At 43.3% G+C, this 18,800-nt stretch overlaps 1 protein-coding gene and 1 pseudogene across 9 annotated transcripts in view; one reads left to right on the forward strand and one right to left on the reverse strand.

Annotated features, from left to right (window-relative positions):
- Positions 1-18,800, forward strand: part of NEO1 (neogenin 1) — a 477,222-nt gene that overhangs the window by 324,242 nt on the left and 134,180 nt on the right. The window lies entirely within an intron of this gene.
- Positions 3,862-6,464, reverse strand: LOC142047278 (uncharacterized; annotated as a pseudogene).

Genomic DNA, 18,800 nt, shown 5'->3' on the forward strand with positions numbered 1-18,800 from the left:
GGTCTGGGGTTCTGGCTGCCAGACCCTTCCCAGCTGGGGTCCCGGCTGCAGGCCTCACTCAGCCCACTGCCGGCCTAAGTGAACAGAACCCCTGACCAGCAGCAGGCTGAGCAGGCCGGTGGCGTAAGATCAACATTTTACTTTAATTTTAAATGAAACTTCTTAAACATTTTGAAAACCTTGTTTATTTTGCAATACAACACTAGTTTAGTTATATAATATATAGACTTGTAGAGAGAGACCTTGTAAAAACATTAAAATGTATGACCGGCATGCGAATCCTTAAATTAGAGTGAATAAATAAAGACTCGTCACACCACTTCTGAACGGTTGCCAACCCCTGATATAGGACCATAGACATGGGGTGACTGCACTTGCAATACTAGCAGAAATAGAACAGCTAGACATGATTTTGGGTGTTCAGTATACAGAGAATATACTGTACAATGTGGGTATGTTTCAATTCCAGTTGAAGTCATTTCCATATTTTACAAATTTGCTATATATTTTGGAGCAAAAGATGCCCCCTGCTGGATTCAACTACTTTAGTGCTATAAACTATGGTATTTCCCAATCTGTCTAGTATTAGGAATCTGGATCCAACAATGGTTTACTACTATCTGTGTGTTCAGGGAACAAAATTAAAAGTAATCTTATCTCTTCTTGAGGTATTCTGATGACTACACAAGTCAGATCGAGAAGTTCTCAGAAGCTGGGCAGTGGAAGGATAACTCCATATTTTCATTTTTTTTTAAATGTTGAATAATTTATGTATCTGAGTTCTGGATTCAGGCCCTGCCCAGGCTTGTATGTCCTCCCAGCTCCCAAGAGTTTTGCTTTCCTCCTTCTCTTTCAACTTTAATTCCCTGGTGTCACTCCTTTGCTGCTTGTTTCCTCCTCCGACTGTTTCACCTCCTATCCTGCTCCAGCCATCTCTCCTGTTACAGTAGAGAATTTTGCCTTACAACTCTGTCCTTTCTTTTGCATGCTGCCAGAGGATTATGGGAGCAGTGTTGGTGGATTCTCATACAGGTGTAACAATACACCTATGAAATTATACTTTTCTGTTATGTGGCCTGCAATGTTTTTAACATTGCACTCCATGTGTAACACCTATATGTTCTAAATACTGCTCTTTGTTGACGTATAATCACAAGGTTGATAGCATAATGTACATTTAATTTTTCTCCATTGAGAATGAGGGCTTAACGAGTAGTCGATCAAAGTCATGAGTGAGCTGTGCATATTAAATTCTAACTCATGAAAAGTGGTGTATGTGCTGCCTGCCATCACATTTATACACAGAGAGATAATATCGAAATAAGCTATTAAAGTTGTATACTATCTCAGAATAAATGAAAGGCAAGGAGGAAGTAAACTTTCAGGAATGGGAGTGTATGGATGTCTTAAAGTACATGAAGATAGTGACCTGGTAATCTTTGTTTTGGTGTGCAAATTAAAATATATATATTTTACACTTACAGGTTTTTGGGTTTTTTGGCATGCTAACTCAAACAGTTGTTTTATAAATCTTCAGACTTGGCTCCTGGTGATGAGAGAGATTGGCTTTGTGAAGTTTGAAAAATCAAATAAAAATGTACAACTGGCAAAAAAATTTCTTACTGTCTGTGCATAGTTTTCTTACCTATTGAAAGTGCATACCTAAGTCAATTTCTTTCCCTTCCCAATCTCTCAGTTTCTTCTATCATCTAAAGATGACATTGGAAAGTTCCTGGCTGGGTTGACAAGCCTTTCTAGGAGGCTTCCCTTTCCAGTAGGCTTATAATTTCAAATTCCTTCTTAAAAGAAGTATTAAAATGAGAAGTTAGAGGCCATATGAAGCAGTTATGGAAAGGGCTTTCCATGTTTACAGGCCAGTACTTGAGAAATGGACAAACTGATACTACTATGATGAGTTATAGGAACCTGGATACAATAAGGCATCAATAGTGTTGGTTTTGGCAAGAAGTGGGATTTGGAAAACATAAGAAATTAGCTTGGCTAAGTGGGAAAGGCAGAATTATGCAGGACCTTGAAGGTGAGGATGAGAAGTCTTTGGTATTGAGAGAGGTTAAACAGGAGTACAGCTGACCACTTCCTTACCGTTTGTTATTTTGTACTGCATGTCAGCTCTTAGTCACTGCCTCTTTAACCTTATAGTCTCTGGGCTTGTCTACACTTACCGGGGGATCAACGCACAGTAATCGATGCAGCGCGGTCGATTTAGCGGGTCTAGACCCACTAAATCGACCACAGATCTTTCTCCCATCGACTCCTGTACTCGACCTGAAGCACAAAGGGAGTCAAGGAGAGCGTTTCCCATCAACATAGCATAGTGTGGACCCCGTGGTAAGTAGATCTACTTAGATCGATCTCCCCCTGTAGTGTAGACAAGACCTTAATCTTTCTAAACTCTTTGTATGAAAGTCTTTCTTGGTGTTTGTTTTTTGTTGTCTTCCTCTAGAGCTTTCCAGTTTTGGTCATGTCCTTGCTGAAATGGGCTGGCCCGGCTGGGGAGTGATTTCAAACTGAAATATATTGTGCTCTTGTGTTTTCTGCTGTAGATGTAATAAACATCTGTATAATATATGATAATCAGCCATAGAATAAGTCTTCATTTTCTGTGCACATACAGTAATTTCACACTCCACAGATGCTATTCAGTGATTTGCTGCAGTTCACTGCACACTAACAATTATAGTACACTAGAAAACTATATAAAACTGATTTCAAATTACAGAAATTAGATATTTTGCTTTGATAACATCACCCTTTGTGGATGAGATTTTGTTTCTTTGCGTTAACGAGAAATTCTGAAAAAACATGTGGCTGAGGACAAGCTATGTGTGGCAGAGACCTTGAAACAAATAGTTAGCGATTTAAAGGGGAAATAAGCTGTTAATATTTTTGGAGGGGAGGGTTTGCTGGTGCCATACTAGCTGTTTGAAAGGAGGACTGGCAAGAAACAGCAGTGGCCTGGCTAGACAACAGGGGTGGCCTGGCTAGACACAGCTCATAGTGCTGTTCCTCTCCAGCAGTACTTTCAAAGGACTGCTCTTCTGCAGGGAGCAGAGAATTGAGGGCAGTTCTGCCTGTAGGTGGCAGGACCAGGAAAGGTCAGAGGCCAGGCAGGATGGTCTGGATGCTATTCTTCCTGCCCTACCAATATCTCCCCGTCACTTTCTTAGGCAGCAGCATTCAGCATGTGGGTTGTGCATAACACTCCCTCTCCCCCCAGTGCAAATATTTTAAGTCCCTCCTTCCTCTCCTGTGTTTATGGGGATGCCTGCTTCCTAAGTTATCGCAAGTGATTGTGGAGTATGGCTCTGGTGCCCATCTGCCACACCCAACCCACCATTTATGCAGGCTTTTCAATCTTCTTTTGGAAGGTGAAAATATTCCAAAGATCCTACCAATATGTCCTTGTTTTCCCGCACAAAATTCAGTAAGCAGATAATACTATGGATTTGAGTAAGAATCACTGCAGTTAGACATCTAACCTTGCACTCCAGACCCTCCCCCAGCTGTGGCCCCAGCCTCCACCCCCTAATCTGTGTCCGTGTGTGTCCCCCCCACATACCCCTGAGAGTTAGGGCTCTGCTCCCAGGCCCAGTTCTGGGGGTGGGGGTGAACAGGGGTAAGGAGGTGGCTGGTTTTCAGCACCCCCACTATCAAAATATTCCAGCGCCACTGGTTCACAATGAATCTATTGCGCCTATATTTTCTTTGTCAAGTTCCTTTAGTCACGACTAAAACAGCCAGTCTTGTGTGTAAAACTAAAACTTGTTTTTTTGTTTAACTTTTTTACATAATATCCCTGAGTTGTCCAAAAACACAAAAAGTCCAATTAGCATTTCAACTCTACTGCTGATTTTTGTTAAGAAAAATTAACATGTTTACATGCTCTTGGGTCGGTCTTGTGTGCAGCCGATTAACATTAAGGCTAGTGTTGGAAAACATATGTTCTGCAGGCACAGACGATCCTGAAATTGTACAGGTAACTCTTCGCCAGTTTTCCAAGCCTTGGAAAACACTTTGCATTGACCTTCCACCACTCCAATGGACTGCATTCCAATGAAGGACAAGGCTCCCTGAAGTAATTTTCCAGTTCATTTTCTACTGCATTCTCCACATTCTCCTTTTTGTTGTAATCTTCACCTAAAAGCATTACCATAGCACTCTTCTGAGTTTCATGCATTTTTTTTTTTTTGGCACTGGCTCTATCGGCTTATCCCGTTCAGCACTTCTCAGTTCAGCCCTAGCACTCAGAGGTTCTTCTATTTCTAACATTGATGCAAGTTGCAGAAGCTTTGATTTAGCAGTGATTTGGACAGCAGGTGAAAGAAACTGCATGTGTTTATGTCGTGGATCTAACAAGGAGGCAATAAGTGCAAGTTTGACAGTTATGGCAGTATTGTTGGATTTCATGCAATGCTCCAGAGGGTGACGAACAACAGCCTTGAAATCAGTGACTTTTCTTCCAAGGTGAATTTGGAGAAGACCATTGCAAATTCCATAAATATATGAAATTGACACTGACTGTTGAGCAGACACTGCAGTTGTAGTGCATTTTAAAGTGAAAAGTACTGGTAAGATATCCTCTATTAATTGCCAGTGCTCATCTTGCAGCTGAAGCGTTTGGGCATCAGATTGTTTTGTTACAGAGCAATCTGAAAGCGCAGCTGTTAGAGCCAACCTTTGCTCATTGAGTCTTTCAAACATGTCAGATACTGAATTCCTGTGAGTTTTACATGACTGGATCAGACAGTGTTTGTTTTCTTTCGAGTTCATTTGCAGCCATGATGCTGTGGTGGAAGTATGCAACTAGTCTACTTGCATCTGCAAGAGCACAATCAGCACTACTTGAAGAAAACTCATCATTTATGGCTAGCTGCAAAGTATGGGCAAAACAGCCGACAGATTCCCATGTAACATATCTCAGTGTGTTGACGAGAACAATGTTGCTTGCATTATTGCGTACGCATGCCAAGACATGGCCTGTCAGATCCCATCTTTCCACTGTAGTGCTTAATTTTTCAGCAAGGTTTTCTGCTGTCATTCTGCCATACTTTCAGTTTGTAAAACTGTGGATCAAAGCTCCCAGTTTTCAATCTAATGGCATGTTACAGTCATGTAGCTTTTTGTAGTTAATGCTGTCCAGCAGTCAGTGGTGAAAGCTACTTTAACAGCATTTTCAAATTTTTTCCCAGACAAACTTCACAGTCTTCATAGACTATAACTTTGCCATTAGAGAAGTGCTATCTCATAGGTACATGGTATTCAGGTTCTACAAAACTCATCCATGCATGAAAACCTGTACCCTCAAAGACACTTATAAGCAGCATATCTGTAGTGATCATTGTACACAACAACTCCATTAGTTTTTCCTCATGTTGTGTGTTGGATTTTCTTGAACTGGCAGCAGGGTCGGCTCTAGGTGTTTTTTTGCTGCCCCAAGAAAAAAAAATTTTGGCTGCCCCCCACCCCAGCCCTGGGCTCTCACCCACCTTACCAGTGCCCCCCCCCCGACTCGCACCCATTGCCGCCCCGCCCTGGGCTCTCCCCCAACAGTGCTGACTCTGCCCACTCCCCCCTCACCTCCAGCCGGTCTGGCGCTGGCAGAGTCAGGATAAGCAGCAGGGCTCCCAGGCCGGGCCTCAGCCTAGGGTCCTTCCAGCCAGGGCTCCCGCCTCCAGGACTGTCCAGAACCCGGGAGGGCAGAGTCAGGGGACCACCCCGGCAGCGGGCTGAGGAGCCGGGACAGGGCAGCCCCAGAGGGAGCAGAGCCCCAGAGAGCGGGACGCAGGCCCCACATGGCAGCGCCCTGCCCTCTATGGCCCCACTGCTCCTGCTGGCTGCCCTGCCGCAGTCCCTGAGTGGCTCAGGCCGTTTTGCTCAGCCCCAGCTGCGGCGCTGGGGGGCGGCTGCCCTGCAGCACCTTCAGGCGGCTCTGTGTGCCCCGCGGGTTGGCCCCCAGCCCGAGTGTCCCCCGCTCAGAGCCTGCCCGGCCACAAGGTGCGGATGCTGCTCCCGTGCAGTATGAAGCACAGTGGCCCCAGGGCACCCCCCCGCGCACACGATGCACTGCTGCTGCCAGGGCCAGCTCTAGACTTTTGCCACCCAAAGCAAAAAAAGATGACCAGAATGCCACCCCTGAAAATGTGCCGCCCCAAACATATGCTTGGTTTGCTGGTGCCTAGAGCCGGCCCTGACTGCCAGAAACAAACGCTGTCAGCGTTGTTTGGGTTTTTTTGCCCTCTTTTTCACATGAAACAGAAGGATATTTCAGCTTCAAGTGGTTTAGCATTGCTCTGGTGCTGTTTGCATCCCTCAGCCCTGTATTACACAGTTTACATTTAATGGTGTCTTCTGTTTTTTGTGAAATGATTCCAGGCAGTACTCCTTTTCAATCACTCAATCTTCACTATGAAACAGTAGTTACCAAAAATCGCTATAACTTGCATGGTGTTGTTTGAAGGATGCTACCAAAGTCTGATGGGAGTAGGGAACACGGACAGTATTAACTGCTTGCTGTATTTTGCATGGGAAAACAAGGACATATCGGTAGGACCTTTTGGAGTATTTTAACTTTCCAAAAGAAGATTAACCAGACATCATAAGATCAATTTCCTGCCATTACAAGATGAAGATTCTGGTCATTTTTCCTTCTTAGTTTCTCTAAAAACCCTGCAAGATAGGATCCCATAAACCTCAGCAGTAAGTAATATATCTGAATTGACTATTTTATTTAAAAAAACATATAATGGATCCACTAGGGCCAGCAGGACCCCAGGTGCGTGGGGCTGGCAGCCTGGACCCTGGGCATGCAGGGATGCAGCCAGGAAGGACCCCGGGCGTGGGGCCATCAGCAGAGGCCCACATAAAACATGGGGATGCTGCAGCACCCCCTGCACTCCTAGTTTCCCACCAGTGTGAACTCCTTAATGGTTAACCATTTAACTGATAGAATTTTAATAGGTTACACGGTTACTATTTTAAAACCTATTTACATCTCTATGTTGAGCAAATACTGATCTTTACCTTCATGCTTTTGCAACATAGGGATCAGGAATACACAACTCATACAATGTAACAAAGTTCTTTCCTATCATCATTTTTAGAGTATTATTTTGTGCCTACACTGTGTTAAAATCTTTGGCTACTATACAAAACTGTTTTTTGGGTTTTTTTTTTATAGTTGTTAAATGTTCCTGAAAGGTCTGAGAGCTGCTATTAGGACCTGTAGTCCAGCCACTGGCAGTGCAGCAGTCAGCTGGGGGCTGGAAAAGAACAGGTGGCAGCAACTAGAAGGAGGTGCCTTGAGGGGAGGAAGGCAGATGGTTTGCTGTCACCCCTACATGACAGGCACTTGACAAGTACTCAGGCAGCGAAAAAGTGAATCATTATTGATCCCCGTATACAAAAAATTCATAGACTGTAAATAAATATGCTGATTATGTAGACAGCTGTTTCAAAACATCATTTAAAATACAGTATCTGCTATCTTCAAAATTGTAAAGTAAACATAGTAGAGTAAGTGTATTTTGAACCTTGCTACTGCAGAAGCTAGTGTTTCCCTGCCTGTTTTTTTCTTTTTATCCCTTTTTCTTGGTCTGTAGATGTTAGACTGAAATCATGAGAGCAGGAGGGTTGATTGAGCTGGTCCCTAGAAATATGCCATGTCATCTCTCTTCTGGTGGTACCATCAGTTTCTGTAGCCTTTAAACTTTCATGAAAAATAGTTTATAGCCTTATGATTGCAGAGAGAACCATATGAATGGGAACCAGTGCAATATTGTGGGTAGCAATGAGCTTCAGAAAGAGACAAACACTAGCTCCAAGAAGTGTGAATTGTCCCCTTTTACCTACTGGAGCATTAACTTTAAATTTGAATTATGAAAATTTTTATATTTCCTGTTTCCCTACTTGTCACTTTGTGAGAAACATAAGTTTGGAATTGCATTCACAGTCTGACTTTTTAGACCAAACTTGGTTAGAATATCGCACCTTTCCTGGTTGCACTGAATGGATAGTGGCTCTTCTACTGAGTTCTCTTTCTATGTAAATCCTTATTCTGAGGATGTTTTTAAAATGTACATTGGCCTAGTTCTTTCTGACTGTGGCTGTTGAAGAAACTCCCTTGGGGTATCATTGCTGCATGGATCATCTCAGCTTGTATTGATCCATCTCAGTCTCCATGGAAGTTTAATGATCAGCCATCTAACATCCCATCTTACTTTAATTGTCTCATGGGTGTATGTAGAAGCCCTGGGAGATGCAGCTCATAGAATATTAGGGTTGGAAGAGACCTCAGGAGGTCACCTACTCCAATCCCCTGCTCAGAGCAGGACCAACACCAACTAAATCGTCCCAGCTAGAGCTTTGTCAAGCTGGGCCTTAGAAACCTCTAAGGATAGAGATTTCACCACCTCCCTAAGTAACCCATTCCAGTGCTTCACCACCCTCCTAGTGAAATAGTGTTTCCTAATATCCAACCTAGACCTCCCTCACTGCAACTTGAGATCATTGCTTCTTGTTCTGTCATCTGCCACGACTGAGAACAGCTGAACTTCATCCTCTTTGGAACCCCCCTTCAGATAGTTGAAAGCCTTGCAAAAGTATAAGGCATCACAGAATTCATTGAAAGATGTTGCCAGGGCCAGCAGATTTCAGCAAGGGCCATGCTGCAGATATTGGGTTGCATATCTTCAACAATGTTCATGGCATCCCTTACATGAGAGGAAGGATGAGATTGTGGGTAAAGCACTGGAGTGGGCTGCAGGGGATCTGGGTTCAGTTTACAGCTTTCCCACAGACCAGTGCGGTCTTGGACAATTTGTTTAACGCTGTGCCTTAACTCCTAACTTGTAAAGTGGGGATGAAGGTACCTACCTCTTATCTCATGCCCTCTGTCTCAGTTTGAGGTCTCTGGGAAATACATGCAATTTTTATTTATTTATTTTTATATCAGTATGAGACAACCTCAGTGGACTCTGAAAATGCAATGAAGCAAGCCACCAACAGACTCTCACATTACATCTGGATGGCAAACAATTTCAGCTTCTCTAGTTTGGTGCCAGTTAAAGGCTATCTCCAGTTAGAGCTGGGTTTCCAAATTTCTTCTATTCAACCACAGATGCAACCTACCTGGCGATGAGGTGCTCTCACAGAGGGGCTTCATACTTAGAGCACTTGATCTCTTCCAGCAGGACCTTTAGAGACTGCGTATGCCAAAAAGATGCTTCCGATCCGGACTGACAAATCCAGCCACAATGTTTTACAAAAACAAACAGAGAAGACCAGGATTTTGCTTCCTCTGTTAGGAAACCCAGTAGATGTGGATCTGAGTAGTGTCCAACAAGACATTTATAGTAATCACTTCTCTGGCAGTAAAGGAAAGTATCACAGACAGGCTAAATTTATGGTTGTTCCCCACCAGTGTTCCCAGGGATATGGAGTTTTAAATCTGTTCAGAACTGACAACAAAAAGCTATTAATGCTCTGGTCAAGGCACAATGTACCCAGTTGAAGGGCACCATTTCTTTCCACCAGGTAGTGAAAAGGAAGCTCTCATGTTCTTCTCCACCAGTACTTCTAATGGCAAAGGTTCTGACTAACCAAAGGGGAGAGAGAGAGGTTCAGCTATCTTAAATACACCATATTAGCCCTGAAAATACAGTTCTCAAACTTGCTGAAAATAGTAGTGATAAATTGCATCCAGTGGAAAGTGTAGCCACATGTGAGCACATCCCTGTCAACCTGCCTTCTGAGAGGATAGTAAAGAAATGCTTGATATTTCAGGGCATGCATCTGAAGTCCTCCTGGTTCCTCTGAATGTATGTACAAGACATCAAAACTTTATATGGAAAAAGCTTGTGGTCTGATTTGAAAAAGTCCGTATGGATCATTTCAAATACCTTCCCCAATAAAATTCTTGATTATCTTCATTTGTGTGGGTCAGAGACAAATAATCTACATGTTAATTTTGCCGTTATTTTGGACTATTGTGCACATGTGAAAGGTAGATCAGTTTCTAGGCCACGTTCCATTAGTTTAATGTGAAAGCATTTTTTCAATGTAGTTTTTTTTTGGAGTTGAACTGATTGTGAATGAGAAATACTGTAGTGTTAGAAATATAATACAGAAAATGCTGACTTAATATACCATAGAATTGTGTAAAACTATAAAAATATTAGGAAATTATGCAAAATATGAACAATTGGAAGAGAATAAAAATTCTACACTGAATCAAAGGATGACTCTTTTGGGTTTCCTCCCTTAAGGCTATTTTGCTTTTTTCCCACGAGCAGAAATTGCTGAAAACACTTTGGAGTGTGTGTGTTTGTGTGGGGGATGTATTGCTAAGCAATGAAAAGCAGCAAAGGCCCCTATGGTATACAAATGGATTTCAGAAATCTAAGTGTGCTACCAGTAAAGCACTGGTTTATAGACTGGGACTAAATAAGATTTTTCCAGAAAATTTTAATCCCTGCCTAAGTATAAAGATATTTTTTTAAAATCTGCTTAAAAATGGATCATGGAACACAATATCACTGACAAGTTGCTGTATGTGAAGACCAACTGTTTCTGCCCCAGGAATCAAAAACCTAAAGAGATTTGAGAATTCCCATCTGGTCTTGTGTGGGAAGTAAACTCTAGAGCTATGTCTGCACTGCAGTGTAAGCTCAGGGTTCAAACTCAAGCTCCAGCCTTACCTCCTTTCTCTGTCCATACACAAATCGTACTAATCCAGGGTTTGGACTGAGGGTCCCAGGATCCCACATGGGTGGGGAGTCTGAGCTTGAGTCAAGCCAGGACACGGGATTCAAGTCTTATTGCTTTGCAGTGTAGATACAGCCCCACTGGACTCATGCTGTGGGAGTCTGCCAAAAGTATGCCACGATCTCATGGTCTGACTTTGTCCTCTGGACCGTAAAGTTTGGTGGACAGTCAAGGTTTTCCACACTGCACCATGAACAAAGGGTTAGAACGGCCTTATTTTAGGAGGATGTGACATACCTAAGATACAATCTAGATTGAATAGTCGTGTCAGCGCTGTCTTCTTATGTGGAGTGCCCTTTACACTGCTTTGCTGCTGTAGCCTCCAGTCTAAACAGCTCACAAACAGTAACCAGCATGTAAATCACTCCCAGCTTTGTCTGTATGTGCTGCAGCCAGCCAGCCATATTTGGGCTCTTACCGGCCTTGGGTATAGTACAGGGTGGCTCCAAAACACTCACTGTACTGTCCAGCCCTCTCCTGGATAATACAAGAATGTTAAGTCTGTTATTTCATTAAGCTAATAACACTGCTCTACAGCCAAATTGCTTTTGAAATAAATGTAGTCAAACTTTACTAATTCTGGGTCACTGAGAACGAAAATGATGCTTAAAATTGTTGATTGGCTCTAGTCTAGCTGTTGGGCTCCAGACTACAGCAGTGGAATCTCCTGGCAGGTGATGTTAGGGATTCCATGTTCCGTGACCGTCAAAAGGATCTTGTCCCATTCTTCTTCATGGAAGGTGATCTTGTAGCCTGCAACAACATCGATGGTGTGATGGCAGCCCTCAACATCGTTCACGATCCAGATGAGTGGAGACTGTTCATTGATTCATCGAAGACGAGTCTTAAAGCTGTTTTGCTGCATAATGGCAATGTTTTGCCTTAAATTCCAGTTGGTCATGCAGTCCATATGAAGGAAACCTATGACAACATGAAACAACTTTTGAGGTGCATAAACTATGACCAACATCAGTGGCAGCTTTGTGGCGATTTGAAGGTTGTTGCTCTCTTGCTTGGTCTGCAGACTGGATATACAAAGTACTGCTGTTTTCTCTGCGAATGGGATAGTCGTGCAAGAGATTCCCACTACATCAAGAAAGATTGGCCACTCCGACAGTCATTGGAGCCTGGGAGGAAAAGTGTTCAGCATCCACCACTTGTTGAATCAAGGAAGATTTTGTTACCACCCTTACACATCAAGCTGGGTCTGATGAAGAACTTTGTCAAGGCCATTGACAAAACACAAGCAGCTTTCAAGTACCTCCGTGGAAAATTTCCAAGGTTAAGTGAAGCTAAGATAAAGGAAGGTGTCTTTGTTGGTCCTCAGATTCGTGAACTTCTTCGAGATGATGCATTTGACCATGCACTGCGTGGCAAGGAAAAGACGGCATGGAAAGCCTTCCAGTTAGTGGCAATAAATTTTCTCGGAAACAACAAGGCAGACAACTACAGGTTGTTGGTGGAAAACCTCCTCAAGGCATACAAAAGCCTTGGTTGCAACATGTCACTAAAGATACATTTTTTGCACTCTCATCTAGATTTTTTTCCACCGAACTGCGGAGCAGTGAGCGACGAGCACGGCGAGCGATTTCACCAGGACATTGCAACAATGGAGAAACGCTATCAGGGCAAATGGAGCCCATCAATGCTTGCAGACTATTGCTGGACAGTGACAAGAGATGCTCCATTTAATGAATACAAGAGACAAGCCAAGAAGCGCTGAGTAGACACTGAATAGGACTAAACTATGTACATAATAGTTTTTTGCCTTTTGTTTCATAATAAATTTTATTTATATAACCCTTTTGCTGATTTTTAAAGTGTTACATAAACAGGACAGGTGAAATATTATCATGTAAAGCAACCATAAACACATGAAAAGACCTAGGTTTACAATTTATGATTAAAACTCTACTATCTACACAATATACATAGACAAAAAATGTAAAAACTTAAATATCTTAGAAACAGTAGCCAATCAGTTGTTTTAATTGTCATATTTGAATTCAGCACATCAAAATACATAATAAATACCACATTTTATCTCTGAAGCAGACGACTTCTCAAAAATTGTAGACCAGTGTAATATAGCAATTATTTCAAATAGTTCTTTAGATACTTCAGTTTAAATACACTGGATGAGGTAAAACAAGTTTATTAACTACAGAGAGGGAGATTTTAAGTGAACACAAGTAATAAGCATAAAGTCAGAAATGGTTACAAGAAAAATAAAGATAAAATGCAATTAGTGGCTAACTTAACAAACTATGTTAAATTCAAAGCAAAGTTTTCCTCACCACATGCTCTCAACAATCTTACTGGCCCAATATCTTAGGTCAGGACCCCTTCTTCTGTTTAATGACTGTTTCCTTTGTCCCTTTTCCTACAGTGAATTGATGGACAGGGAGTGGGAGGGTGGTGCCTTGGAGTGTTTGTCTGCCTTTTTATAGTGTGAGCCCTCCACCCCCACGAACCATTTCCAGCTGTGATTCAGGAGACAGGAAAGGATCTCACCTGTTGGAGCTTCCCACTTGATGACTCTGTTTACTGCTTAAATGCAAATTAAGCAGAATACACATTCATTTGTTTGAGAATGACCCGATTTCCAATCTCAGTTTGGAACATGTACTAATAACACCATACAATGGAATCTTACAACTCCACATGTTGCCACATGTATTTTAGCAGGACAGTATTGACCAGCAAATTGAGTTTTCAGATGGCATACTTACAAGGCATACTTAGTACAAATATTATTATAACAGTGTGTACGGTGTGGACACAAGAGTACATTTGATCACAAGGGGCGCTAGGAAGTCTGCGATGTGGGTGGGTGAACTTGAACCCACATAATACAATGTAGACACTGGAGCCCCTGGTTGGAACTAAAGGTTCAACAGTGCATAACCTGGGGTTACAGATGAATGTAGACGCTCAAGCCCTAAGTTAACAAACCCAGATTCTTGAGTTCTGCTAACCCTGGGCTTTTATAACAGTGTAGACATACCCTACACCTGGTCTCTGACTCAGGTTTGACCCTAAGCTCCCTCTCCGTCCACACACAAATCAGTCTGACTCAGGTCAGTAAGCAGTCAGGACTCAGGTCCTAGGATCCTGCTATGGTGATGAGTCAGAGACCAAGTCCAAGCCCTGTCATACTGCAGTGTGGACACAGCTCAAGGCTCAGACCAGAATCGGAAGGTCAGTGCGGACGTGTTAGCACAGCTGTGAGACCTGGGTCTAGCAATTGTAAATCCATGTTTTCAAAGCAGTGTGAATGCTCAAGCAGAGGCTTAGAAACTCAAGGGCCATGACCCTGAGTCCAAATGACCCAGGTTTACAATGTAGTGTAGACATACCCAAAAAATGTAATGGTCATTTGCTAAGTTATACATCTTCAGAGAACAAAAATTATAGATGAATTTCTTTCATCAACCTGACACCCTCCATTTTGATCTATTAAATACCCAACATATAGTTACAGTGATACTGGAACAGTTTTTATAGTAGGGATGCTGAAAGACATTCAACAAAGCTATAAACCCCTGGAAATCATTTCAAGTCAGGGGATGCTGCCATACCCCCAGCACCACTAGTTCCAGCACCTGTGTATAGTTATGTGAATTAGTTACTCAGTAGATTAAGGAAGGTGTTTAGTTCAAAATAAACTGCTGTCATGTTAAGACATATTTGTCTGCGTGACTTTTAAGGCTTAAAATACTTGAGGCTGATAGTTTGTCATGAACAAAATGGGAATATAAGGTCTTTAGCAAAAAAGCTAAGTTTCACATTTGCAAAGAACAGTAACAAAAGTCATGAGGTTGTGTTAGTTTGACCAAAATATCCTGTATTTGACAATGTTATTTAAAAGTGTTTAATGATAGGTAATACTTTTAAATGACTTTAAAATCTCTCTCTCTCACATGTACTCCATTGTACTTGTGCTCTCTGTCTTTACATGCGTGTGTGTGTGCCATAGGTTGCCGACCCCTGATTTAGTCAAATGACCTTTGCCTCTTTCCTGTTTGAGGTCCCAGTTCAGCAAGATACTTCGAGACATGCCTAGGCTGAAGCATGTGAATAGTTCCATTGATTTTAAGAAATTAAGTTCAAGAAACTTGACATCTACTTTAGTATAACTCATTAAATCTGGAAGTTAAAGAACTGTCATAATTTGAATTCAGTGGGACTACTTATGCTTAAAGTTTGGCAGATGCTTAAGTACTAAAGCTAAGCTAAGTGCTGAATGGGGATCTAAATTGATAATTTTTTTTAATAGCTATCAGTATGCAGTGCTATTCCACACTAACCTCCTGTGTGGACTCTCTGATTCTACACTGAGTGCCTTTGTGAGGTTTAACTTAATCTGCTTTGGAAATGGATTAAACTAATCCATAAAAAGACAGTTTTAGTGCATAATAAGTGTGTCCACAGGGGGAGCTAGTGCAGAACATCTATTACACTCTAAATCAGGGGTCGGCAACTTTTCAGAAGTGGTGTGCCAAGTCTTCATTTATTTGCGATAATTTAAGGTTTCACTTGCCACTAATGCATTTTACATTTACAGGGACCGGCAGATGGAATCCCAGACTGGCAGCAGGCTGTGCAGACCAGCAGCTGGGACCCCAGGCTGGCACTGGGCTGAGCCGCTCAGCCCTCTGCCAGTCTGAGGTTCTGTCCGCCGGTCCCTGCCAGCCGGAGTCCCGGCTGCCAGCCCTGCTCAGCCCGCTGCCGGCCTGGGGTTACGTCAATCCAGGCCAGGAGTGGGCTAAGTGAGGCTGGCGGCCAGGACCCCAGGCTGGCAGCAGCGTGCCATAGTAAATCACCTCACATGCTGCCTTTGGCATGTGTGCCGTAGGTTGCCAACACCTGCTCTAAATTCATACCCCCATTTATTTTGCAACAGCTTACCCTTCTAGACAAGCCCTTAATTACACTTTAAAATACGTTTGAACAGATATAGCAATGGAGTTACCATGTGGTTTGAGAAGGCAAAGTATCCAGAAGATGAGATATATTGTGTGCGAAATTTATAAGTTGATATAGGGATGATTACAGGGAGGGGACAGACTGAGAGGATCAAAGACATCATGAGGCTCAAGGATCAAAGGCATCTTGATCTCAAGATTCGATCAGAATTGAGGTAGAAAGTTAGGACCAGTTTTTCAGGCAAACAACTGATGGCTTTACTCCGATCATGAAAAAGCAACAGCAGGGGATACACCCACCAGCATAACATTGCCTTGCATCAGTCTCACTGTCCAGTCCAGTGACCATCTCATTCATTGCACACACACCCCACACATACCCTCGTCCTCTCCTCCGCCTCCTATCTCCTATCATCTGGGCCATCACCTCTCTTTTACTATGATGCTGTTGTCAGTAATGAATAGTATCTTATATCACTGTATGACACGGGTTCTCAACCTTTTTCTTTCTGAGGCCCCCCAAACATGCTAAAAAACTCCAGGGCCCAGCAGGGGTGGGGGGAAGGAACTCAGGGCTCCAGGCACCACCAGCTAGAGGAGCAGCTTCCCTGCACTGCCTGGCTCCGTCTTCCTGCCTAGGATCTGGCCAGAGGGTGGGGCCTGAGGGGGGCTGAAGAAGAGGAGGAGGTGGGGGGGTTGGAACTCCTCCAAGCACTGCACTCGTGCCCCTTCAACGCTGTCCATGGGCTCAGGGCTTCAGCCTGCACTGCTCTCAGCTTCAGCGCGGGGGAGAGTGGAGCTTGGGGTTTCAGCCCTGCGCCTCTCCTGGCTTCGGCCCTGCGGGAGGGGTACCAGGGGTGGGGTCTTCAGGCCTGCACTGCTCCCTGTTTCAACTGCATGGCAGGGGCACTGTGGCTCGGGTTTTCAGTTGTGGGGTGTGACGCCGTAGGGAGCAGGGTGGATTGACCTGGGAATGTTGTTTAGTTTCACTGGGACTGTCTGCATGGGGAATGGGAGAGCAGGGGATGACTTTAGGTGAGGGATGGTACCTGAGCCAGGAAGGGGGGTGGGGCGAGTTGACACTTTTGCCTGGGAAACTGGACAAAGGGAGAGGGGGAGAGATGGAACGGGAGAGAGCCTGTTTGGAGGGGTTTTTGGTTTCAGTTTTGAACTGGCTGGGAAGAAGCAGGGAACCCCAAGTCTAGGGTCTAAGATCCTTGCCCTATAAAGGGACCTGGCTGAGAGGTCCTGGTTGTACCTACAAGCTCTGCTTGAGACCGTGTTCCTGTCATCTATTAAACCTTCTGTTTTACTGGCTGACTGAGAGTCACAGTGAATCGCAGGAAGTGAGGGGTGCAGGGCCCTGACTCCGCCACACTCCGTGACATGGGGCCACAGACCCCTGGTTGATAACTGCTGTTGTATAATACAGTGTAAGGCCAGGAGGTCCCAATAGTACCTCCTGTGTATCACCATCCATTAAATTTCACCCAATTGCCCCTGTGTTGAGCCCAAAATTTTGGGTTAGACTAAAGGTTTTCAGTTGTTGGGAGACTAAACTTGTGTGCTATTGTATGGCCATTGATCTCAAAGGCCTAAAGAGTTAAAGGTGTTTATATACTCTCATTGTCCAGCATTAAACCGTGATAGTTGGGTTTAGGGGTATGTTTCTACAGATGCCATTGTTCTACTCGGTTGTTTGGCAAAAATCTATAAGGATTCATTCAAATTGAAAGTTTATTGATTAAACACAAGAAAAAACAAGAAATTAGCATTCACACGGAAACTGTGGTTGAGCGATTATGCAAAACAAACATAAACAAAACCTTTTAAGTCCCTCTCCGTTTGGAGGCAAAATATCGGTCTCATATTTTTAGAACAACCTTCCTTTGATGAAAAGGAAAAGGTTAATTTTACTCTCTGTTCTAATGTAAGAAGGGCATTCACTTATCCTGTTCTAACAGACACAATATGGAGAAGAGACAGAATGGAAAAGTTAGGTGAAATATGGCTTTTGTTGACGTTTTTGGATCACTGGTCAGGAACGAGTGGTTGCTTTGGCTGGCAATTTGACCATGACACCTACTGCATGGGCCCTGGTTCATTCTCTGGTCAGGCACATCATCTGCTTGGATCCTTTCTCCTTAGACAAGGTGGGTTTGGATGAATGAAGTGTATTTGATTTTAGGATTTGATGAAAAGCGTAGAGCATTATTTTGTCCTCCAATTAAATCCATTTCCATAAGGCCAGACTTGTCATAGGTAAGTTTGTTCACAAATGTTCTTGTTTACTAAGTCTGATCTCACCTCAGTCCTTGACTTACATAAGTAGGCCATATTTTTTTTTGGACTACTTCGATTTGTCTTTCAGGTTTTCTTGCACCGGTCCATTACATTCATTTATTAAAAATAGGTCAAGTTGTTTACCATAGTTAATTGTTAAGCAGACATGATGACATTGTATGAACTTTCACATACTTTTCACACTTGCTTAGGATATTTTTTTGGGTCCAATAATCAGAACAGTGCCCCAGGTAGAGGACAGGACAGACTAATATGCCACCATGGCCCAACACCTCTGGAGTAGCAGGGAATTGATTAGGTGGGTTATGTCCAGGTGATCTGTGCTCCATACTGCAGAGGAAGGTGAAAAATCCCAAGGTCCCTGCCAGTTTGACCTTATCCTAAATAAAGACACAACATCAAAGCATCCAAAAAGAGGGTTCTCTTTACCACCTCAAACATTGATCCACCCCATCCAATGTTTTATCTTCACGGGTGAGGCAACATCTGGAGTATTGTTTCCAGTTTGGGGCTCCCCACTACAGAAAGGATGTGGACAAATTGGAGAGACTCCAGCGGAGGGCAATGAAAATTATCAGGGGGCTGGGACACATGACTTACGAGGAGAGGCAGAGGGAACTGGGCTTGTTTAGTCTGCAGAAGAGAACAGTGAGGGAGGATTTGATAGCAGCCTTCAGCTACCTTAAGAGGGATTCCAAAGGGGATGGATCTCGGCTGTTCTCATGGTGGCAGAATCCTCGTTCTCCACGATGTCACACTGAAGTCCAGACTCTCACACAGACTGTC

This window comes from Chelonoidis abingdonii, chromosome 9 (assembly GCF_003597395.2).
Source record: "Chelonoidis abingdonii isolate Lonesome George chromosome 9, CheloAbing_2.0, whole genome shotgun sequence".
NCBI classification, from domain to species: domain Eukaryota; kingdom Metazoa; phylum Chordata; order Testudines; family Testudinidae; genus Chelonoidis; species Chelonoidis abingdonii.